This window comes from Protopterus annectens, chromosome 2.part2, assembly GCF_019279795.1.
Source record: "Protopterus annectens isolate FY-2018-M chromosome 2.part2, PAN1.0, whole genome shotgun sequence".
Lineage (NCBI taxonomy): Eukaryota > Metazoa > Chordata > Ceratodontiformes > Protopteridae > Protopterus > Protopterus annectens.
In genome coordinates this window covers 136,206,592-136,233,263 of record NC_056730.1, presented here as the reverse complement: position 1 = coordinate 136,233,263, position 26,672 = coordinate 136,206,592, and positions in this window count along the sequence as shown.

Here is a 26,672-nt window from a genome sequence, read left to right as displayed (position 1 = left end):
CATTTTCTGAAGGAAATAAAGTCTGAAAGTCAAATGTATGTCATTATGTAATGACTTCAATCCCCAATAACTGGCACCGCCTGCAGCATTGGCCTCATTACACCCTTGGGGGGGTGTTATTTACACAGTAACACACACCCTGGAGGGCATTATTGTGTTTAGAGAATGGGTTGTCTGTAAAACTTTTGTGTTTTACGTATTTATTTTTTATTGCTATATTATTTTTTTTATATATATATTTTGATGTAAAATAGTTTCTCACCTAACGCTTGAAAGTTGCAGTAGTATATGTAAATGATGTTGGAGGAAGCATTTTACATCTAAAGTATAACATTTAAAAATATCCAGATATTTATTTTTGGTCCCTTACTCCTAAAATCAGTGTTTTCTTGCCAGTCATTGGGGAATGAAGTCACTAAGTAATGACACACATTTGACTTTCAGATATTATTTCCTTCAGAAAATTCATGCTAACACAAATACTGTTGTTTAAGCTGCTTTGTAATTTTATAAGAACAATATTTAAAATCTGTTCCTAGTTTTGAGCCTTTGTTCCCCCTTTATTTCAGACTTTATCCAGATTTCTTAATCTAAGAGGTTGAGAGGTATGCAAACCTCTTTACTGCTGCTGCCACAGGCCAATCGATCTCACTCTCTCTTTCATACACACACACACACACACTTGCACTTCAGAAAATGCATACTAACACAAATTCTGTTCAAGCAACTTCGTGATTTTATAACAGCAGTATTTAAAATGTGTTCCTGTTTTGAGCCTTTGTTCCCCCTTTATGCAAACCTCTTACTGCTGCTGCCACAGGCCAATCGATCTCACTCTCTCTTTCATACACACACACACACACACACACACACACACACACACACACACACACACACACACACACACACACGTGTTCCTGTTTTGAGCCTTTGTTCCCACTTTATTTAAGGCTTTATTCAGACATCTTGAGCTAAGAGGTCGAGAGGTATGCAAGCCACTTAACTGCTGCTGCTGCCAGTGTTTGATCTCTCTCACTCCTCACACTGTCTGTCGCTCTTTCTTACTCGCACACACCTTGCTTACATGCATGCAAGCACACATACACTCACACACAGACAAACATAAACACACACACACACACACACACACACACACACACACACACACACACACACACACACACACATGCACACACACACACTGTTTTTCTCTTTTATTTAGTTTTTACACTCGCTAAACAGCAAAACTTTCTTTTATATTTTACACTCATTAAACAAGCACTACTCAGTGAGTATAAAATAATTCCGATTGCTAAGTTATTTTCAATCAGATCTCCACAGCAGCTTGATATGCTGCCGTGAAGCAGTGGACTTGTTTTTCAGTGGCATTACATGTAGATTAAAACGCTGCTGGAGAACATTCGTTCTCCAGTCAAAGGTGTGAGTCTACAGGACTCCCATTCTCTAAGCAGTCTTAACATATACCAGTATTCCTACCTTAAGTTTCATCAGTGAAAAGCTATAAACCTTTCTATTATTATGGACAGTGTTCTATAAATGCAGACTTTATTAAATTATGCTTTTAAACATTTTGCCAGATTGTTTTATATGGTATTTAGTGAAGCCTGGCAGTGCAATAACAACAACTGCTTTAGTTATTAAAGAAGCTGTAAAGGGCATACAAAGGTCTGATTCCTATGGGCTCTATTCATTGTGTGGTTCTGAGAAAGTACTTAAATCTTTCAGCTTCACTTTGCAAAGCACGTCATTGTTCCTAAGTTATTTAACTAGCAACTAGAAGATTACAAAAGGGCAATTCTCTTACTACTGTTTTTAGTTTTCCTGTTTTATTCATTTTTTTTGTTTGTGAAGAAAGAATAAAATAAAAAGCAACACATACGGTATAAAACATTAAGAACAATAAAAGCTCATTGCTATTCAAAAATTAGCACTCTAATTGGATAGCCCAACCAGCATGCCTGTTGGAAATGGAGCATATACCAATAGAAAAAAGTCTGGCTGCTGAATTACCATCGAACGACCAGACTTTTCTATTGGTATATACTGGAGGGCACACCAAAATATAAGAAAAAATAGGTACATTCTGTAAAACTAGAACAGAAACATACCTGATTTTCCACATATTTTTGCAATGGCCCTGCAAATGACTGTTTTTTGACATTAAAAAAAAAAAACTAAAACAGCAATGGAGATTCTGTTTCTCCATCACATCTCCTGCACTGATGTACTGTGCAAATGTAGGAATATAAGTCTCATCAGAATACTGACGATAAAGTTGGAAAAGACAGAAGTCCCCTTATACAATTGCATTGTATAAGAAAGGTAAGTAATTTGTTTCTTAAATAATGTTATTATATAAAAGCAATAATTCACTCCTGTATGTGGGTATATTAGGAGTTACCCACAGCTGACTTTGTATAATCACTGGGGCATCATTGTCATGATCCAACCACACCAGCTGTGGGTAAATCCTGATATACCGACATAGACATTCATGGATTATTGCTTTAGTATTACTCTTTCTGCTGGAATTAAATGGCTGAGAAAATGTAAGCTGAGAAGTCTGAACAGCTTGGCAGCCTTCTCATTTGCATTCTGCTTCTGTTTACATTTCATGTGTCCCTTCGCAGCTATTTTATGGTTGAAAATTGTGATGTCTAACCAGTCTTGACAACATCATAAATTATATGCTTGGTAAGGACAGCAGGTCTGTACCCACATAGACAGGAGTCGCTGAGAGTGAGTAGGTGCGTTTATTTATTTGTCTTTTGGTTTGAGGGGCAGTCATAATGTTCATCTGGTATCATACGTCAGTGTCATGCAGAGGTGCTGAAGATAAATCATTATGACCATATTTATGTAGCAAGCACTGACATAAATATACTTCATTTACATACAGGTAAGCACAAGACCCTGACACTAACAATATTTCATAATTTTTACTATCAAAAAGACAAGATAGCTTTCCACTCCTTCCTCTCAGCTTAGCTTTTACAAATTTCTAGCCCCACCTTTGTTTTCATATAGCTAGCCTTGATAAATATACAGTCAGATACAGGGTGTGTGTGTGTGTGTGTGTGTGTGTGTGTGTGTGTGTGTGTGTGTGTGTGTGTGTGTGTGTGTGTGTGTGTGTGTGTGTGTGTGTGTGTGTGCGCGCGCGTGTGGGCCATGTATTTTGTATATTTACATCTATAAAACAACTTTCTCTCCCTCTTTCTCTCTCTCTCTCTCTATATATATATATATATTTATATATGTGTGCATGTTGTCTATATTATTACACGTGCTGTTCACAGCACTGGCAGATGAATACAGATCTTTCACAAGCCAGAAAAACACACACACACGCACACACACGAATCTATCCCTCCAGCACGTCCTATTAATAGCCGTGTCAAGGTTTAAGTCTCCCGCCCTTGTGGCTCTGATGGATCTAGATTTTTTGAGGTGAAGCATATTCATCAAATCTGGGTTTGACATGGCCTTGTATGTTAGGCAAAGGTCACCTCTGAGCAAGCGGTAAGCGACTGAATAGAGCTGGAGTTCTTTCAGTCGGGCAGCATAGGACAGATTTTTGAGACCCTTTATCCTTTTGGTGAGGAACTTGTGGCCTCTCCAGCTGCTGCAAGTGTCGGGTCAGATACATTCCGAATGGGGCATTGTACTCAATCATTGGTCTGATGAGTGATGAGTAAAGGGAGACTATGACCTCCTTGATCTAGATGAGAATCCCTTCATGATAAGGTGGGCAATGTAGAAGGTCTTCCTAACTACTTTAGCTACATGGGTGTCGAATGACAGACTACTATCAACCTGGGTCCCCAGGTCCCTGATAACTTCTTCTGTGCTCAGTGGATTGCCACCTATTTGGTAGCTAGGGGTAACCTTGTTTTTCCGAAGGTATGACTATGCATTTTTTGGCATTTAACTTTAGGCCGTGGCTCTGGCACCAGTTATCCGTTTCTGTGAGACCCTTCTGAAGGATATCTGTATCAGATGTGTTTTCTACTATGGCGCCCAGTTTGCAGTCATCTGCAAACTTTGTCAGCCATAACCCTCCTGTGTTTGCTTGTACTTCGGAAAAGTAGATGCCAAACAAGAGTGGGCCCAGGACTGAGCCCTGTGGGACACCACTTGTGACAGGCTTTGAGCCTGACATGGCGCCAGCAACTCTGACCCTGTGGGTTCTGTCACTCAGCCAGTTTGCAACCCATCTTGTGATGTATGGGTTGACTTGTGATGTATGGGTTGACTTGTGATGTATGGGTTGACTTGATGATGATCAATAATCACAAGTCCATAGTATGTATAGTTGCTCTCTATTTGCCCCAGGCAATAGCATCTCAGTACTAGAAGACATCCTTTCCTGGCTTTCCTCCAACATTAAAAATGAAACATACATCCTGAACATCAACTGGACCAGTATAATTTCTCAAATCCCAACTCAGACAATCAACCTCTTTCACTTCTCCCAACTCATAAACTCTCCCAGCAGACCTAATAAAGATGGGACCTCTGGCACCATCTTTGACTGGATCTTAACATTCCATCCCAATCTAGTTTCAAATGCTGGAATCCTTCCGGACCCTGTCTATGACCACCTACCAGCCTTTGCCAGTCGTCACCCATACCCTCTTCATAAGCAACACCATTATATCCAAACTCACAACCTCTCCCACTTTAACTCTCAAACCTTTTCTGAATGCCTAAAACTGACTGACTGGACCCTCCTAAGAACCCTGCCCCTCAACACTGCCACTACTTACTTTAATGAAACCTTTTTAAACCTACTCAACAACCATGCTCCTCTTAGAACCCAGTGCTTCAAAGCTAATACCACCCCCTGGCTATCAAAAGAAACTAAACTAATCATGCTCCAAAGAAACAGAAAATGGAAGCAGTATCAAAGTGACAAAAAACCTAACACCCTACTCAAACTCAAACAGCTCAGACAAAACGTAAAAAAACTAATAACTAGACACCGAAAAGCATACTACTCCAAACTTCAATCGAACACCCAACCAACCTGAGGAAATTCTGGGACTCAATCTCCTCTATTCTCCACCCTGGAAATAAAGACAATCCCTGTCCCAACCCTAACCTTACTGACCTTGACACTGCCTCCTTTGTGGATTGTATAGCTAAACTATCCTCCTCCTTCCCCAACCCATCCCCCAACCCCAACCCCACCAGCCCACCACATCCCTCTGACTATGATTCTCGTCCCGCCACTTTCAGTCTAAAATCCGTCCCCACAGGTACAATAAACAACTACTCCTCCAACTAAAACCCTGCTGCAACACACCTGATAATCTACCATCAGCCTTCTTCAAAATAGCTGCTGACAGCATTGCCTTCCCCAGCTACATCTTTATAAATCAGTCCATCCATGAAGCCTACGTCCTTGCAATCTGGCGACATGCATACATCATCCCTCTCCATAAGGTTGGCAAAAGCACTGACACCACCAATTTCAGACCTAGTGCCAACCTTTCCCAACTTTCCAAAATCCTGGAAAAATGTATCCATTCACAACTAATGCCATATGCCATATCTAACTCACAACAGTCTTCTCTCCCCCACTCAGCCTGGCATCCACCCTGGCCACAGTACCATGACTGCCCTTCTGTCCTTTCTTGAGACCATTAACCAAGCACTCGACTCTGGCAAACTCATATCTACCCTGTTCCTCGACCTGTCCAAACTTTTGATACTGTTTCCTACCCCTTACTCATGTCTCAGCTCTCCTCGCTCAACCTCTCGCCCTCCACCGTAGCCTGGTTCTCTAGCTACCTCTCAGAATGACAGCAAGCAGTGCAATGGAAATCCTTAACTTCTCCCTTCCTACCCACCCCCACTGATGTGCCCCAAGCTTCTGTTTTAGGTCCATTACTCTTCAATATTTTTATCAATAACTATCACCGTACCCTCCCAGATTCATCTCTGATCCAATACGCAGATGATTCAACTATCATCTTCTCAGCTAACTCTCTCTCTGACCTCCAACAAAAACCCGATTAGCTTTCTCTGAAACAGAAACCTGGATGCACAACAACCACCTGGCCCTAAAATACAAATAAAACCAAACTGATGATATTTTCCCCTTCAAGAAAATCCCCCATCGATAAAAACTCATTCTCTATACTCAGTCTGAACAACACCCCTATTGAAATTGTATCAAATACTAAACTGCTCGGTGTCATCATTGATGAACATCTAAAATTTCACATTCATATTCACACCACCATTAAAAAAAACACCAAAAACTAGGACTTCTGTACAGACACAACCGCTACCTCAACCCCTCCACCACAAAAACCCTTGCGTCCTCCTACCTTCTCCCCTCTTTTATGTATGGTGCCCCTCTGTTAACAAATCTCCAACTCGGCCTTCAATCCAAACTCGAATCCTGCTACAATAAAATTAGCAAATTTGCTGCCAGCTCAAAAAATTCATCCCACCATTGCCACTCTCTCCATACCCTGCAATGGATCGAACTACCCATTTACCTAAACTTTCTCAAACTTATCACTGCCCACAAGCTTATCTTCAAACCTTCCTTTTGCCTCTCTCTTGCTGTCACCCTAACCCTCTACATTTCCAACCGCTCCCTCAGATCCAAAAAACAAAACCTCCTACAAATCTACAAACCCTTATGACCCCCTGGCCACCTCCTGTTATCCTGCTACTTATCTAAACTATGGAATTCTCTCCCTCCCGCCCTGCACAATACTCAAAACCACACCAACTTCAAATCCTTCCCATTGTCACATCTTGCTTCAAAATGGGCATGCCCAAGCAACTCTCCCACATAAATCCCCCCCCTAACTACTTTGACTCCCCCCACCCACCACACCCTATTCTCACACCACCACTCGGCCTATCACCACTTTCTATTACCTGCACAGGACACTCTCCTGTTGCACCATGGTTAACGTTGTTTAGATCTTCTTATATCAAATAGTGTGAATTTATCGCAACAAACTTTGTATTCTAACTACATACATACAAAAATTGTCCACCAGTGTTCTATTACCTGTATTATAAGTATTATGCCTCTTATCTATTTCACTGTATCTTGTGCATGCTAAAATTGATCACACTGCTTTGTATATATTTGTAACTTGCATATTTGTTTGTAATTAGTTACTGGAGCTTTTCTCCCTAGGCCTCTACTGAAAACGGGCTCTTCTAGGCCCAGTGGACTTCCCCGGTCATCAAACTGAAAAATAAATCAATAAATAAAAAAAATGATGTACACCACGGATGTCCCCAGACATATTTGTGTCCCTCTCCAAGGATTGACACTGGCACCAAAACATACTGACAGGGGCAATGTGGACCATGAAACTGTGACTGCCTGTCCATGGCCTGTGCTCTTCCACTGTGTACTCCATGACTCCATAGATACTTAGGATGTGCTTCCCCCTGGAACTCCACTAGTAGGGAGAGTAGATGAGGTAGCAGTCCATGAGCATGATCTTCTTGACGTGTGGGGTGTACCCATGGTATTGACTCCAGCATATACTGAAAGTGGAGACAGCCATGTGTCTGTCCAACATGCCAATGAGATGGGCCATATACTGAAAGCCTTCTTGCATATCATCACATAGTTTGCTTAGTACACCTGCCCATCTGTGTCATCACACTGGTAACATCTACCTACACCTGCATGACTATCCTGTACAATTATTAAATAATTACAACAAATCTCTACTCTCCAGACTAAGACCCTGCTCTACTTCTGCTGATAACATTCCTTCCTACTTCCTCCAGCTAGCGGCCGATACTCTTGCTTTTCCAGTATCCATCTTAATCAACCGCTCTATCTCTGAATCAAATGTCCAATCCATCAGCAAAGAATTTTACACATTACCTATCCACAAGGGAGGTAACTCCCAAGAAATCTCTAATTTTAGGCCAATAGCTATTCTGTCACCTCTCTCTCTAAACTACTTGAAAAATGCATACATAAACAAACTCAACACAGAAAAACCTACAGTGGATATAAAAAGTGTACACATGCCAGGTTTTTGTGATATAAAAAATGAGACCGCAATAAATCATTTCAAAATTTTCCCACCTTTAATGTGACCTATAACCTGTACAATTCAATTGAAAAACAAATCTATTAGGGGAATAAATATGAAAAATAAAAAAGCATACAATAAGCTGGTTGCATAAGCGTGCACACCCTTAAACTAATACTTTGTTGAAACACTTTTTGATTTAATTACAGCATTCGGTCTTCTTGGGTAGGAGTCTATCAGCATGGCACATCTTGACTTGACAATATTTGCCCACTCTTCCTTGCAAAAGCACTCCAAATCTGTCAGATTGCGAGGGCATCTCTTGTGCACAGCCTCTTCAGGTCACCCGTCAGATTTTCTATTGGATTTAGGTCTGGGCTCTGGCTGGCCCATTCCAAAACTTTAATTTTCTTCTGGTAAAGCCATTCTTTAGTTAATTTGGATGTATGCTTGGGGTCATTGTTGTGTTGAAAGGTGAAATTCCTCTTTACCTTCAGATTTCTAGCAGACACCTGAAGGTTTTGAACCAAAAGTGACTGGTATTTGGAATTGTTCATAATTCCCTCCACCTTGACTAAAGCCCCAGTTCCAGCTGAAGAAAAGCAAACCAAAGCATGATACTGCCACCACCATGCTTCACCATGGGGATGGTGTTCTTTTGGCGAAGCGAAGTGTTGTTTTTGTACTAAACGTACCTTTAGGAATTGTGGCCAAAAGGTTCAACCTTAGTTTCATCAGACCATAACACATTTTCCCACATGCTTTTGGGAGACTTGATGTATTGTTTTGCAAATTTTAGCCAGACCTGGATGTTTTTCTGTGTAAAAAAGGGCCTCTGTCTTGCAACCCTTCCCCATAGCCCAAACATATGGAGAAAACGGGAGATTGTTGTCACATGTAGTACACAACCAGTACTTGCAGAAATTCCTGCAGCTCCTTCAGTGTTGCTGTAGGTCTCTTGGCAGCCTCCTTGACCAGTTTTTGTCTTGTCTTTTCATTAGTTTTGGAGGGATGTTCAGTTCTTTGTAACGCCACTGTTGTCTTACATTTTCTCCACTTTTTGATGATTGTCTTCACTATGTTACATGGTATATCCAATGCTGTGGACATTTTTTGTACCCTTCTCCTGACTGATACTTTTCAACAATGAGATTCCTTTGATGCTTTGTAAGTTCTCTGTGAACCATAGCTTTTGCTGTAACAGGCAACTGAGTAAATGTCAGGAAAATCCTACTAGCACAGCTGAACTTTATTCGGGGTTAATCAGAGTCTCTTTAATTGATGGCAGGTGTGTACCCAGGAAGACTGAATGCTGTAATTAAATCAAAAGGTGCTCCAACAAAGTATTAGTATAAGGGTGTGCACACTTATACAACCAGTTTATTGTACAATTTTTATTTTTTATATTTATTCCCCTAACAGATTTGTTTTTCAATTGCATTGTACAGGTTATAGGTCACATTAAAGGTGGGAAAAGTTTTGAAATGATTTATTATGGTCTCATTGTTTTATATCACAAAAATCTGGCATTTTAACAGAGGTGTATACACTTTTTATATCCACTGTACTTACACCCACTCAGCACGGTTTCCATACAAAACACAGTACAACCACTGCTCTTATCTCCTTTACTAATGCTATTTCTCTGCTTCATGATAAAAACATACTCATATCCTGCTTATTTCTAGACATTTCTAAGGCCTTTGATACTGTCTCACACTATCTACTTCTGACTAAACTGACTAATCTCAACTTCTCCCCCACCACTGCCTCTTGGTTTTCTAGCTATCTCTCTGATCGATTACAATCAGTGAAATGGCTCTCTGCAGTCTCTCCCCCCTTCCCTGTAAAATGGGAGTTCCCAAAGGATCCATATTGGGTCCTTTACTATTTAATAGCTTCACCAATCTACTTTATACCTGTTGCTCTCAGTTATCGCTTGTACAATATGCAGATGATTCTACTGTGATCACTATCTCTGACTCTCCCTTTGGTCTTAACTGTACTACTCAGGCAGCTTTTACGTCAGTGGAAACCTGGCTCACCAACAACCAATTCATTTTGAATCCCCAAAAAATAAACTTTTACTCTTCCTCCCTAAATCTCTTAACCATCGAAAAACTAACTTCTCTATACTGTCTCTAAATAAGATTCCAATAGTTCCTGAAGCTAGCACCAAACTCCTAGGCATCACCATAGGTGATCAACTTAAATTTGACTTGCACATAAATAACTGTATTAGGAAGACTCATCAAAAACTAGGCCTTTTATACAGAAACAGAAAGTTTCTCTCTTCCAAAGCCAAAGTAACCTATCTCATATTTATGTCCTACCCAGTCTACTATATGGTTCGCAAATACTCACAAATCTAAACACTACTCTCCTAACAAAACTTAACTCAACAACAACAAGGTAGCCAGATTCTCTGCCCAACATACCTGTAAAACCCATCACTGTGTCTCACTTTAGCAATCAAACTGGCTGGAACTTCCCAACCTGCTTTTTCTTTCTCAGCTCCAGATTATTCACTCTATATTATACCAACCATACTACTGCCCCAACTTATCCTCCTATGTATCCCACTACTCTCCAATGAGATCACTTCGAAGCTCTGATCAAGACCTACTACTTATCTATAAACCTAGGACTAATATGGGATGCAACTTATACAACTATCATCCTACCATTGCGTGGAACAAACTTCATCTACATATTAGATTACTAAATCAACCAAAACAATTCAAAGCAGCTGCTAAAGAACACGTAACAACTCTCTGGTCCTGCCTCTGTTTACACCCAATATAAAATAGTTTGTCATCCCTAAATCTACCTACTAATTAAACACGATTCCAATCTTTTCTCCACTCTCCACCTTTTCTGTTTTTATACCTTTCCTACTTTTCCCAACAGTCACATTATCTTAGCCGTATCATCCTTTAGTTAAACTCTTCTCTTTTCTAAATACCTCCTCCAACCTGTCACCTGAAAACAAAAAATTTTTATATTGAACTATTGCTTTATGACTGTATGTTTATATCTCTTCTCATACATCCTGCATACTAACTATTATGACATGTAACTATATAGTAATCTAATGTTGTTTACACCATATATTAGCTTCTTTGAATATGTCTTCTGTAATTTGTTTTTGTACATTTGCATCTGTAATTTTTAATTCTAATTGTACTGTATAATATTTTTCGGAGATTTTCTCCCCAGGCCTCTGCTGAAAAAGGGCTATTTTTTTTAGCTCAATCGGACTTTCCCGGTCAACAAATGTAAAATAAAATAAAAATAAAATAAATCAATTACATTTGTGCCATCCATGTCATGTCGTGACTAGGAGGCATGGTAGTGATGGCCAACAATTTACCTTTCCCAAACTCTGTCCCTGTGCTCTGTGGATGTGTCACTGCCCACTGCAGGTGCATGAGCAGGGAACAACTGCGTCATCTGAGTACATGTAGTGGGTGTGACCTGCCCTTCCACAGATTCAGGAAAGTTGGGGATGGGTTCCACAGGCAACAAAGCTGTGTCACTGAATGTGGTTGGTAGTGTGCCTTCCACAGTCACCATTACCAACAGTGGCAATGTGCCCTCTGACTGTGCTGCCTTAGGGATGTCATGGCAGTCAGTGTCTGATGGACCACCAATTTTAACCATGCCATGTTCCATAGTAAAGGAACCTATAACTTCAGCACTTGTGAAACCAGGGAAGTAAACACATGCATGTGTAATTGCAAATGTGTGGCAATTCTGCCATCTGGTGATGCACCCATGTAACATAGTTTTGCTATACAGTGTATGTAAACGCATGTACCTTGTGTGGTATAGTGTTATGGCTGCATTACAGATGTGCCTATAGAGGAGAGATAAGATTGTTGAGCAGCAGCTGGAAAGGCCACAGAAGTACCTCACAAAGAGGATTACTGGCCTCAAACAAATGCCCTACACTGACCGCCTCTAAAAACTCTAGCTTTACTCCGTAGCATATCGCTTACTCTGAGGTGATCTCTGCCTAACATATAAAGCTATGTCAAATCCAGAGCTGTTGGACATGCTACACCTAAAGAAATCCCAATCCCTCTGAGCTACACACTTTAGGGACCTAAACCTTGTCACCACAATAAACAGGACATGCTGGAAGGATAGATTTCTGTCCCAGAGACTTCCCATACTCTGGAACAGGCTACCCCTCTATGTCAAGCAAAGTTCTTCATTAGCACTCTTCAAGAAAAATCTTGATGAGTGGATGGGAAATAGGAAATACACCCTGGCGATCACTTTTGTGTCTGCTCGACAGTGGCACAGGAAAATAACTTTCTTGGGTGGCGTAAGCCAGAGAACCTTGTTGGCTAGGATTATGTAGGCCCTTGGGCCGATAGCCTAGTACCTACCTATGAACCTATGAACCTATGAATCGCTGAGCTTATGCCACCTGAGTGTCCTAAGCTGTGTTACTAATATAAGTTTACATCAACTTGGAGCTTGCATCATCAACAAAGATACAGAAGGTTGCATCCAGCTCGGCTCTGACATACAGGCCTTCATCTGGTATCAGTATTCATTCTGCCTCCCCAGACAGTGACAGTAGGAATTCTTTCATAAATGTCAAGGTGGTCAGTGTTACCAGACTCCCACCCATATCTATCTTAGTTGCAGTGTAGACAGTGCGATGCACATACCCAAATAACATCTTTGCTGGTATTAGGTACACTCCCACCATAACGTGGTATCACAAGACAGGTCTTCATAGTTTCCTATTAGGGCAGTGTGAGGACAGACCATGAAGTTGCATGTGTCCTGTTAGAAACATATTGTAATATAGAAGCATTACTAGGCACGTGATCATGAGGACCATAAAATGCCTAGCCATACACACTTTTAAGTAGACACTTTCCTCCCTTTTCAAGCACTTAATAATGCTTACCTCCTAAATCAAGCAAAGATGCACATTTAATGCTTTTTCTCAGTAAAGCACAGACATCATGTGCTCCACATGTGTATGTCAGCCCTGCATCAATTAACCTGTGTTCCATCCCTGTTTCGAATTGTCCACTGTGTTCTATATATGTCTTCCATATATATGAAACAAATGCACTGACAGTATGATTGCAACACAATCCATTCTGTCATTGTTGCATAACAGAGGTCTTAGTGCCCTTCACACAGCCCCATAGCCACTACCTAAGTGAGCTAATGTTGTCTACACCTTAGGCCTAGTCCCAGACATCCATCATTGAAACACACCCTCTACTCCTCATACAACTGTCAGAAGCTGGCCATGGTGCACCCCCCCCAAAAAAAACCTTTAGGTATCCAAACAGGCACGTGGCTTGTGCCCCCTTGATCTCTTCATAAGTTATACCATTCTGTAGCCTGGGAATGACTGTGGTAATGTATTGCTGAGCTCAATATCAAAACTTCCAGTGCATTTCCAGCCCTTTTTAGCAGGTAGATGATGAGCATCCTTCCTCAAAGAACAGCACAACAGTGGTAATATTATCCCATTATCCCACATTGTTCCATGTCACAATCCCATGTAAATTCATCACAGCAGCTGTAGTTTTGCCCTTTTTTCTCTGGAGGGAATTATTTGATATCCGCTACTATTAGATTCATAGTTCATAGGTGTTTACTAGTCTAATAACCACAAGGGACATTTTAAGCCTAGCCATGCATCCCAAATCTCTGACAAGTTCTGGTACCCTTGATAACTGTAAGAAGGGGCTTGGGAGATGAAACACTTACAAGTAGGGGCCTGGGAGATGAACCATTTACAGGCTGCCTGTGTCCATTAGAGACATAAATGCCAATCCAAGGATGAATTTCCTGTTCCCCATCCAATTGTCCAAGTTACACTTGAACTGGGTTAGGGAGGAGCTCTGCTTCACATCAATGGGGAGCCTGATCCGAAGAAGGGGTAGTCTGTGGAATACACACCTGTCTTTCCAGCAGGCCCTATTTATATTACAGGCAAGGTTTAAGTCTTTAGAATGGGTAATTCTGGTGCTGTTTGTTTTGCGGATATGCAGCATGTCCATCAGAGTGGGGTCTGACAGTGCCTTGTACGCCAGATGCTTTGCGGATATTTAACATGTCCATCAGAGTGGGGTCTGACAGTGCCTTGTATGCCAGGCATAGATCTCACCTCAATAGCATGTAAGAGACAGAATACAGGGATAGAGCCTTGAGGCAGTCTGCATAGGATATGTTATTTATGCCCTGTATTATTTTAGTGAGGGATTTCTGTGGATGTTCCAATTATTGAATTTATCTGGTTAGGTACATACTCCAGGGGGCATTGTACTCAATGATAGCTCTGATGAACGTTGAATACAGTGGAACAATGACTTCCTTGGACCCAAATGCCTTACCTTTGTTTATAAGTTGCACAGCATAGAATTATTTCCTCACTACTGTAGATACATGATGGTCAAATACTAGATTACTCTCTATGTGTGTCCCTAAGTACCTGACTACTGGGTCAACTCTTAGGGGTGTGTTGTCAATATGATAGTTGCCAGGGGTAGATGACTTTCTGAAGGATACTGTTATGCATTTCTTGGCATTTAATTTTAGTCCATAGCTCTGACACCAGTTATTTGTTTGTGTTAGTCCTTCCTGGAGAACATTTATGTTGGTGGAGGATTCAAAAACAGCTCTTAATTTCCAATCATCTGCAAATTTAATCAGCCAGAGGCCATTGACATTGGTCTTGACTTCAGAGAAGTATTCTTTTGCTCAGCAAATTTCCATAATATGATGGTCACTGAACTGGCTTCTGTTTTTTTTTTTTTTTTTTTTTGTCATATAATATCAAGACTCATAGAGGGGTGGCACAGTTGCACATTTGATAGTGCTGTCACCTCACAGCAAGAGGTTCCCAGTTCAATTCTCATCTGATGTTCCTTCAATGTGGAGTCTGCATGTCCTCCCTGTGTTAGCATGGGTTTCCTTCAGGTGCTCAGGTTTCCTCCTACATTCCAAAGACTGGATTGGACACCCTAAATTGCCCATAGGTGCAAGTGTCCGTGTGAGTGTGTGTGGTGTGCAGGGATAGCCACCTGATGGTGTGAACCTTTGCTCTAGATGATTGTCATGGTTGAATTGACACCCTGACCCATGTGCAAAAATGGGAAAAAAGGGTTGTGGATGGAAGTATCAGGGTTCATAGAGCAGCAGTTAAGGGTAAATATCTTTGAACAGCACAATTTACGGAAGGTGCACCAGGCTGAGGCTGCACAGTAAGGTTCGTATCTGACAATGCCCATATATAAAACTAAGGTTTGTATCTGACAATGTCCATGCAGACATGATTGTGAAGTGCATTTGTTGTGCATGGGAGGGTCAGTGCCCTCTGTGGGGTTGCTGGTATATTACAAACAAGCAATGTCAGGTAGTCAGATAAAGGCCGGAATACCACCAAACAGTAAAATGTAAAAGAAAAAACTGGAGCTCCGAACACCATGGCTTAAAGCTTTAATAAATTTCAGTAGTAAAAAGGTAAGCATTTTCATGGAAAACAGACCTGCTTCTTCAGCCCATATAAAAAAGTCACACAATGCAAATCTGCTATTTTCTGCAAGATTGTAACTTGCAAAGTGGACATGGCTTCTGAGGGCTTGAATGTCGAAAGGCTCCTAACTGGGGAATGAAATCATCATTTTTTCTTTATTTCCTTCATAGGGACCATTGTGAGTGCCTAATGGTGAACTGTTATGAGGGGTCTCAACTCAAAGTGGATACCTAGCACAGACATACCAGGATGGTAAGTGATGCCACAGGTATCATCTACAGTGGTGACCAGTGCAGGCATAGGTGCAGTGATCTGAAGATGCACTACTATGACCTTCTCAGCCAATGGGAAGGGCAGATTAGATATGGTGCACCAGAGTTTTACAGTAAGTAGTCATGACAAATAGTTGCTTGAAATTGTTTAGACATAACTGTTCAGCCATATGCAGGATATGTGAGCCATGGAGATGTTTCCTTGCTTTTTGTGCGTTTTGTTTAGATACTGTTGAGAAAATTGATCTATAAGATGTGCCTGAAAAGATTCTCCAGATGTAGGAGTATGTATATACCACTGATGTTATAGTGGCATATATTTTAGATACCTGCTGAATTTCCTAATTTATAGTGCTGTTACTTGGTCGAAACACTGCATGCTGCTATTATATGCATAATGAAGGATGGCATTTCAGGCCCTGGGAGGTGCCACCGTTGGATTGGTAATGATAACTGACCTGACAGGGAGTGTTTCAAAGTCATGAGGCATGTTACTCTGTGTGACACTTCAGTCTTTCCCTCCCTACCTTACCAACTCCATAGCCATACCCCTGCTATTCATACATGGCACACTGGTCTGCCTGCCAGTATTATTCTTCTACTGTCCATTCAGGGCTGCCTGCCAGTTATACCTGCTAATGGCAGGGGCCAGTGCTAGTGCCTGTTATACCTGGCATACCAAGGGCATGCATCAGACAGGCTGTTTGTTTGATAGTGGTTGCCATAGTTCATGTTACCTTACTACCACTAATGTCTGTGGCTAACATTTATCATATTTTTCTTCTTTGGTGTTGTGTTCCTGCTGCATGATCACTATGGTACCATGCAGGGTACTGTCTGGTAGGTCAAGCCTGTCGACTGATTGTAGATTACTGGGCAGAACATGTGGGTCCTGAGTTTTTGCCCCTGCGGTCACTCTTTGCAATACATGTGCTATTTGCATCAGCCCTTGTGGAAACTGCTTGCTGTAGTACCCTTTGGTCTGGCAAGTTTATTGTATGATTTTGCCATTGTGTAGTTAACAACATTTTACTCATTCAGGAACATTTTGCTTTTGTGTTTTTCCCTCTATCACTTCCCTTTTGATATATATTTTATCCTTTATTACTTGGTTTCTCTCCATTAATGCTTATATTTTATGCTGTCCTTTCTGCAGCAGAGGATGTGCTGCAGCAGCAGTCAGCTCAGCTTCTGACCATCTGCCTGCCTTGTCATCATCTGCTGGATGTCCAACTGTTTCCATGCCAGTCTGTCTGCAGGAAGACACAGGTCATTCAGCTGGAGATGACCTATTGGGCTTCCTGGTGGATTGCACTGTTCTGTCTCTTGTGGGAAGTGAAGGATCCCCCATCAGGGGGTGCAACTGGTTGGTCTCAATATGTAAACCTGTAGGAGCTAGAGGGTTTGGGGATGGGCTTCGTGGACTGATGGCAGGATGCCTGCACTGGCTGTCTGGAGCACATCCTCATGTGACTGATAGTCACACCACTACCTGACATTTACTAACAATAGCTGGGCTCAGCCATGAGTGTGATCACAGAGGTGACTGACCGCTGGCTGGGTCTGGCAGTGGACAATATGACAGTCAGCTGCCACACCACCTTATTCCCAGCTATGGTGTTCCCTTTCCTTCTACTTCATTTTCCTGTCCAGTTATCCCTGCAAAAATCAAAATCCTATCACAAGGCAAACATTCAAAAATGCCCTTCAATTTTTCATTAAGCTAACCACTCTTATTCAAATGCTTCTTCTCCAGAGCTATATATAAGCAAATAATGTCCTGTAATTCATGATGCTCAGTAAACTGAATATAGCAAAGTTGAACATAGGAAGCATGTTAAATAGCCAATATTCATTTTCCCCTAGAGAGCACTCTGCTTTGGCTTGTAAGCAGCCCCCCACACACACACACACACACACACTCACTCATCTTCCACTTTCTGTCTTATTCCCTTCTATTAGCAAATACTATCCATAACTGATCAATAATGTGTGTTTGTTAATTTAAACTGAGACCACAGTAGCCTACTGATACAAGGTTATCCTGTTTTTCCACCTGAGAAATGGTTAAGAAATGACTTACAGTTTCAGAGCAGTCCTTGGTCAATTGTGATTGTTTCTTAAACACAAACTTGTCTTTGCTTTGGCTCATTAGCAGCAGTACAAAGAACTGCCTGCTCACACCCTTGTTCTCCCCTCCCCCTTCCCTGTTTATTACCTTAAGACAATCCCAAAGTTAATAAATATTACCTGTGGCAGGCACCATTTTTAAAACTACAACCACCCTTGTCACTATCATATGTTCATTTATCAGTTAACTCTGTTACCTGATTGTTTCCAGCCCCTTCATAAGAGCAACTAACAGGGTCTCTACCTGCTTTGCTCCCCACCCTGCCCCCTATTCCCTCCCACCCCCAGTGATCCCTCCTTTATTACACTCACAAACCCCTCCCATCTTTCCAGTAGCCAACCACAGCACTAACCCAACACTACCTCCTCCGTCTTCCCACTACTATCACACCTCCTCAATTAACATGTACAAGCATACCTTACCTATGCTCACGGCATGCACTCTCCTTGCATATCTTACATCCTACCAAAGCTCCATCATTCCCCCATTCAACCGCTACCACTGTACTACTACTCACACCACTACTCATGTCTCACCCTCACTCAGCTCCCCTCCCACCAACTCAAGAAACATCCCTATGCACCCCCCACATATTCTACCAACTATATTACTCAAACATAAAGCATCCCTACAACTTAACACAGTAACCCTCCCACCATACCTATTACCCAAAGAGCACAATCATAAAGTTTCCCTTATAAACAAACACATTCAAAAACTGAGAAAACTAATAACCTCATGCATGGAGATATCCACCTCAACCCTGGCCCTACCATCTCCAACCCCAATCCTCATAATCAGACTAGAAACCACAATTTCTCCCATATTACAGCCAATAGAAAGCCAAGTGACTTCCTTCTACTAAGCCTAAATATTAGAAGTATATCCAACAAAGTCCATGAACTCCATGCCACCATAGACTTGTACTCCCCGGATATAGTCATCCTGACAGAAACCTGGCTAAAACCTCACATTACCAGTGAGCAAATACTCCCTACAGTTTATGGCATACTAAGAGTAGACCGGCTAAACAAGAAAGGAGGCGGTGTAGCTATAATATTTAAACAGCATCTAAACATCCAGATCTTAAAATCATCAGCTCCACAAACAGGCAATGAAGAAATAATATATACCAACCTCAAAATAAACCAAAACAAAACCATCAACATAATTGGATGCTACTTCCCACCTGGCCAAAACATCCCTCCACTAGAAAACCTCCTCAGCTGGTCTACCCACCATCTCCCCCAAGAAACTATCATTTTAAGTGATTTTAATATTGACTGGCAATCCTGTTCTGGCAACCATCCAACCCATCATGTAAACCTTCATGGCTTCACCCAACTAGTCCAGTTGCCAACCAGGATAAATAAAAACTCCAGCAAGCACACTACCCTAGACTGGATACTAGTAGGTAAGAGCCTCCAGTCATATATAACAGGCTGCTTATCAGATAGCCTCAGTGATCACTCCCAAACATTCCTACTCAAAAAATACCTATACCAAGCTAAACCTGTCATCTACCGTCAAATACGTAAAAAACTAAACTTTAACCCACTCACATTCATCTCATCCCTCAAAGAATGTAACTGGCATCCTCTAAAGTACCTCAATCTTGATGACGCAGTTGAATTTTTTAATACTACCTTCCTGAGCATCCTTAATTACCATGCCCCCATAAGACTTTCCAGAATCAAAGCACAACCCTCCCCATGGCTACAGAAAACCACTAAGTCAGAAATGAAAAACAGGGATAAAGCCTGGGAGCACTGGTGCAAAACCAAAACCCCCTCAATTAGACAGAAATTCCTAGAACTAAGCAATAGAGTCAAAAAGCTAATAAAACAGGACAAATTCCAATACTACCAGTCTGCCCTAGACTCCTCTCAACACAGCCCCAAACAATTCTGGTCCTCCATAAACTCGATCCTCCACCCAGGTAAAGTCAGTACCCCTCCTCCTAACATCCCTCACTCCTCAGAAAATATTGCTACCTCATTCAATACACACTTCACACAAACCATACTATCACTAGCTAAACAACACAACCCCCCTCCCCTCCAACCCACACCTTCAACTAGTAATCTCCCCACTGCCTTCTTTTTCTCCTGTACCTACCTCCAACATAAAAAAACTCTTAACTAAACTTAAGCCCACCAGATTAGCAGCAGACAACCTCCCAAGTGAATACCTACAAATTGCAGCTGATGCTCTGGCCTACCCAGTATCCATCTTGATTAACCAATCTCTGTCAGAAAGTTACATTCCCACACTGTGGAAAGTATCACATATAATTCCCCTCCACAAAGGCGGACCCTCCACAAAACTAACCAGTTACTGCCCCATAGCTATTCTCTCTCCACTCTCCAAAATACTAGAGAGATGCATACACTCTCAGGTCTCAGACTACCTCCTTACTAACAACCTCCTTTCCAATACTCAGCATGGTTTATGACCAAACCATAGCACCACCACTGCCTTACTCTCCTTTACTAACACTATCCTTCAGCATAAAAACAATGGCTATCTCTCCTCTGCTACTTTCCTAGACCTATCTAAAGCATTTGACATGGTCACACACAAACAACTTATCTCTGTCCTCAATAACCTATCCTTCTCACAATCAGTCACTGACTGGTTTCAGAGTTACCTGTCTGACCGCCAACAATCCGTTGTATGGCAGAATGACATATCTCCCCAACTACCTGTCTCCATAGGGGTTCCCCAAGGATCCATCCTTGGACCCCTACTCTTCTCTGTTTTCACCAATAATCTAGCCTCTGCCACCAAACATGGCACACTCATACAATGCGCAGATGACTCAACCATCATCTGCTCAGCGCAGTCCCTACCCAATCTGCAAAAAGTCACACAGGAAGCCTTTTCCTCTGTTGAAACTTGGTTATCCGATGCCCAATTAATACTCAACCCAAACAAAACTAAACTACTCATCTTCCAACCCACCAAAGATACTCAAAACAACTCTCACTTTAACATCACAGCAAAAGACAACACCACTATATACCCAACTGAACACACCAAATTGCTAGGAGTGGAAATAGACAATAAACTCAAATTTGACATTCACATATCCTTGATCATAAAAAAAGTCCACAAAAAACTAGGAGTGCTATACAGAAATAAGCAACTTCTCACCAAAGCAGCAAAGATTTCAATAGCAAATTCCCACCTTATCTCCACCCTACTTTATGCCTGTTCAATATATACCGACCTAAGGCAATGTGATCTAAACAAGCTAGAGACCTGCTACAACAAAATCGCCAAATTCGCCACAGGGGCATCCTACCATAGTCACCACTGTCTCTCACTTGCTGAACTGGGCTGGCTTGAACTCCCTCACCGCCTTCAATGGTATCAACTCTCACTCGTCCACAAACTAGTAAATCATCCACTAAATGTCCCATCCCTCCAGAATCTACTCCAACCCTATCGCACCACCAGACCACTAAGATCCAGCAACAAAAATCACTTGCAGATCACTAAAGCCAATAACTCTGCTGGTGAAGCACTATTCTCTTGCACCATAGCCAAATTATGGAACTCCCTTCCACCCACAATTACCTCCATACCATCATGCACCCACTTCAAAACTTTACTAAAAGCGCACCTAAAAACATGCTGGCTATGCCCTTGCAACTCCAACTCTAATATCACCCTCCCCATCCAACCACTACCTTTCTTTCCACTCCACTAACTACCTTGATTATAGCAAGCTCAGATGCTCATTAGCCAGTACTTATTATACAGCAGGAACTTCTTCTTGTAACATTTGTTAATGTCTGTTATGTACTTCACAGATAAAGATACTAGTTGTCTACTGATGTACTATGTTCTTCATCTGTAAATATGTTGTAAGTAATTGCTATGTAAATTGTTAATCGCTATGTAATCCAATGTAATACTGTCTGTTTATTTTATCTGTGGAGCTTTTCTCCCCGGGCCTCTGCTGAAAATGGACCTACGTCCAGTCGGACACTCTCGGTCAGCAAATATAAATAAACAAATACATAAATAAATAAACCTTGAACAAGTACACTCACAGATTTTGATAAACAAATTAGACACCCTAGGTCTCATGGAATCCTGGATAAAATCAGACTCTCCCAATGTCATATTCTATATTCAGATTTACGCTTCAATATTTAATGTCGGTCCAGGTAACAGACCTAATCAAGACATACTTTTCCACTTCAAAAATAACAAAGAACCATAAACAAAATCCAACAATTAATGACTATGACACAAACTGGATAGCCATAACTGTAAAGCTCTTCAACCAGACCCCATTAACTCTGGCAGAGGTATCCCTCCTACCTCCTTTCAATCTAAAAAAATGGAAATCTCTAATTCAGGGTATCGTCAATAAAATCAGCATCTCACAATAATCTTAGTATATTAGGTGACTTTTTTGCCAACCTCCTCCAACCTAAACATTATGGCACTGAAGACTTCCTATCCTGCCTCAGCCTCACCTAACTAATTAATGACCGCAAGACCAGACTTTAATGGAAACCACTCCCTGCTGGAGCTAACATTAGTGACAACATCACCATCCTTTCCCCCTCAATCAGTGATCACTACAATATTCTCAGTCCATCCACCAATTAAGAAAAAGCCACTTCTACTCATTTCATTCTGCCTTAAAAACTGACAACAGATGGGAAGCATTAAACAAAGTTCTACAGTGGGATAATCTGTTAGGGAGTGACAATTCCTCCAGCATGGCAACTTCCCTTTCCAACCACCTCCTCTTACTCCATTTCACATTCTTCACCCAAAACACTTGGCACAATAAAAGCTACCAAGGAAGTTAAAATCCCTTTACAAACTCAGGGATAGCATAGGATGACTGGAGAGGAAATTCAACCCACTTCAATCACAACCACTTCATCCATTATGCATCCTTGCTAAAAAGGCTACAAGATGTCACAAATCAAACAGCCTAACCGCAAAGCAGACCGCCCTACATTTCAACTAAATTAAATTGTGGAAACCAGTCAACAATGTAACAGGCCATACACCCCAAATGACTCCCTTCATACAGACTCAATTAAAACTGCCACAGCTTTTAGAATCACAACACATTTCCTTAAAAAGATTTCTCCTCACTTCCCAGTAACAGGACCAGCTTTCATCCCACTTCAACCCCCACCCACCCCCATTTTCACTACAGACTCACTTCCTTTCTATTTTAATTATATTACTACCAAAGATATCTCTATGCTTTTAGACAAAATCTCTTCTGATGTTCCCCTGATCAGACAGACTATGCCCCTGTATTTTTATTTATTTTTGCAAGAAACATATATTGCCTCCACTAAAGTATTTTTCAATGTATGCATCACCAGATGTGATACCTTTACAATGGAAAATAGCCAAAGTCAGATCAGTTCCCTCAAACCATCAACCCAATATCTACAAATGACTACAAACCCATATCCATTGTTCCCACTCTCGGAAAGATTTATATCAAGTGAACATCTCACTTACAGATCTACAGGATAATATCTTCTCAACAACACATATTCTGGGCTAGACAGACTTCAAGTCTGTCTAGCCCAGAATAAGGGTGTAGCTAGGCATACACAGTGTACTGAAATAAGTACATTTTCTCCTGAGCATCTCTTGCAAATGTCAACACTCAAACAGCACAGAATGCTTAGAACTGTGTAAGTAAATATTCACAGTATAGCGGTACACAAAGAATTCTTGTGCAAAAGGAATACACCTCTAAAACTAACTTGTTATGGAAAAAATTTTAACAGTTGAAAATAATGTGCTTCTTCCCATGTATCTGGGGGTAGCATTTTGAGGGCTGAGTACATTTTTAAATGACAAGTCGGTAGTGGGGGCAGCAACTTTAGGTTTGAGTACAAAATGTAAATCTCTGGCTACACCTGACAGAGCACCATGACTGCCCTGCATATGCTTACAGTTGACAGTCTGTTTAAATGGCACATAGGCCAAATCGCAGGTACCTTCTTTGCTGAGCTGACTAAGGCTTTTGACTCAGCTAACCACCTCCAGCTTCTTAACTCTCTTATGTCCACCAGCATCAGTAGCATCTCTTAATAGTGCTATGAGCAAATGACATAGTCATCTATAGATTTGCCTCTTCACCATCCACCTTAAAGCAACAATTGTAATAAGACCTTTTCTCTGTTCGAGGACAGAACAATATCCATTTCCTCAGTCTACTCCTAGGGAAGCACTTGGTAAATGAGTCTTACTTCTCCAACAATAATATGGTCTCCCTTTTACCTGAACTGCCTCTCAAAAACTCTTTACTGCAGTCTATGTCTAATAAAATTTGCAGATTCATGATCCTTTCTTCAGAAAGAGAGCATCATTGCCTCACTGTATCAAGAGCCAAATGACTTCATGTATCCCCAAAAAACTACCCTTCTGATTGGGGTTGTATTATTTAATCTCATTATTGAAAAAATGTTCGCATTTTTCACACAAAGGATTGCAGAGAGGTCCCTGCAATTATATAACCTTAGATCTGTGTCTAACAGTACTCCTCACTTACAAACACCATTTACAAAATTCAAATGAACCAAGCATACATTCTTCCCATTCACTCCCAAAGTCTGTGAATCCATTTCATCGCTTCCATAAATAACTTGCAGAAAGAATTGACAATTTCTTTCCAAACAGGTGTGCTGCAAATGCTTCCAGAATAACGCCATCACCTAATTCTTCTCTTCCCAAACATCTGTATTACCTTTGTCAGTCAGATGCTGCTTCTGTTTTCCTGCAGCTTTCGCTGTTCTCATTATATGTTGACTGACTCTCCAAACTACTCAACATTTGGCTGTCATTGTCTCACCCTTCCTGTATTCCTACCTAATATACATCTTACCTTTTCTTTAAATACTCATATTCAGATCAGACTAAGACGGCAAGTATGAAGGACAAAATGATGTGTCTTAGTTAGCTATACAGTGGCAGTATTTGTTTACTTGTAGGTCATACAACTTTTGTACTATTAATGCAGATATGAAAATATAAATAATATTCATAAAGGCTTTACTAAACACCTGCATCTCTGGATGCCATAACATTAATGCTTTAATGGTAGTTTTTAACTAGAAAGCCACTGCTTGCATATGCTTCGCCAATATGATGCCATCACATTCCATTTCTGCATATTTAATGTAAATATGGAAGTATGTCATATTTTCATAATTTCTGGCAAGCACTTTTTAATACGTTCAGCCTTGTACATTCCATGCTGACTATTTCACTACACATGTCTAGGAAATAATGTCAGTTTGTTGATGGTCCCTTGTTTCTCACAAACATACCATTGTTCATGAGTTACTAAGTTCCATGTTAGAAATGAGTTAATGCTAATACTGCACACATTGATCAAACATGACTGTGTTTGTTTTTGTCTTGCCTAAGTGTGTATAGTGTCATTTTTCTTCTATCATCCTCCCTTCCCTCTGTCTTTCTGCAATGTACCCAGAAATGCCATTACTTGCCTTGCTGATTCATTTGCCTAATTTCATTTCAAGTGTAGCATTTGCTGCCCTTGTCACATTTGTTGCCTTTTTGCTAGCCTGTTTGTACTGTGTCTTGTTTACCTCTTCACTGCCTCCTCTCCACACCATGATAAGCATCATCTTTTGCTCCAATCACTACCTTTATACTCCTGTATAACACTGCCTCTACTCTTTTTGATTTTGTCTCTTCTTTTTTAAACTGTTGACCACAGCCCCGAGTACCGTATTCCTGAATTATTTCCATAGCTTGTTAGCTTGTTCCCACTTTGTTCCTAGTTTCCTATCTATTGCTTATCCACCCCCACAAACATAGAATAAATCAATCAGTCTTTTAAAGTCCTATGCCATTATCTTTATGCTTTCTTTTCCTTTTATCCTCTGGCTTAGTTGAACCTACACAGTGGCATGGTCACTGTTGGCTAGTGGCACCTTAACCTGGATGTCCATGACACGTCTTGTATTGATTAGGACCACATTTAGACTTCTTTCCTTTCCTGCACAGTTCCGAAAGGTTGGCTAAACTACTCATGCCATGAGACCTCAGTCAGCTGCTTCTCCCTCGCTATCCTGGATTTCAGAATCTCCTTGTCTGTTTTAGGAAAATTGACAGCTCCTCGAATGTTACCTGCTTTTTCCTACCACACTCCGTTATTCTCTCCTCCAGTCTCTCACTGTGTCTGGTCAGTGGTGCACTGTTTTGATCCTGCAGTTCCTCTCCCTTATTCTACAATAACTGTCACAGCACTTAATGTATCTTCTAAGCCTTGTTTATACTCTTGCCCCTTTCATGATTTGGTGCTCTTCCTCTCTGAGCTCACATACAGTGACCTGCTTTATATAAATTACTAATCAACCTCATGTCTTCCCTCTGTGTCATACCTCAGCTATCTGTATCCGGGTATCCCCATGTCATACTCCTTCTAGTCATGGGCTCATGCTTCCGTAATACTAGCAATGGTCATCCACCCCCTCTTGCATCATTGCCTCCAGCTCCACAGCTTTCTTTGCAGACTCGATCCATTGTAGAGTAAGACTAACCATCAATACGATGGACTCACTATATTTCTTCCTCTTCTCTTTTTTATCTCTTTTTATATTCTGTCAGCTGCTTACACACCTACCCCCTCTTTTGGCTCACTCCTCATCCCATCTTAACTAACGGTACGG